Raw genomic sequence first — 585 nt, forward strand, 5'->3', positions numbered from 1 at the left:
TGTTGTTTTGCTTTGTTTTGGTTTTTTTTTGAATGTCCAGAGGACCAGATTTAACTTTTTTAGATTTTTCTACCTGGATTATTGAGCATGCATCAGGATATGAAGTGCATTGTGTTAAATAAATAACACTGATCTAAACAGTCATCAAATGACTTTATTTTAAAGTTTCCTGTGTGCAGTCAATCACTAACAAAGACAGGATAAAAAACTAACACCAAACATTTAACATTCTAGGTGGGTGTATGTATAGATTTATCATGTACAGTAGTCCCTTGCTACTTCATGGTTCGTTTATCGCACTCACTCGATCGCGGTTTTTCAAAATAAGATTGGACATGACACACAATTGACTGATTGATGGATGAGCCGCACGATCAGCATAGAATTTTTATTTAAAATAAATAGTTTAGCACCTGCTGCACCATTATGCAGCCCAGAGCTCCGGAGCGCACTCTTGCAGCTGATCAGCGCTCTGCCTCGGGGAAGTGGGCGTGGCCGTAAAGCGGAGGCAAAGAGCAGAAATCACAACATTCAAAAACATTGTTCAGAATATTGCAAGAGTGTGGGAAGGGTTTAAAACACCTT

Source organism: Nematolebias whitei, chromosome 8, assembly GCF_014905685.2.
Source record: "Nematolebias whitei isolate Nwh7 chromosome 8, NemWhi1, whole genome shotgun sequence".
Taxonomy (NCBI): Eukaryota; Metazoa; Chordata; class Actinopteri; order Cyprinodontiformes; family Rivulidae; genus Nematolebias; species Nematolebias whitei.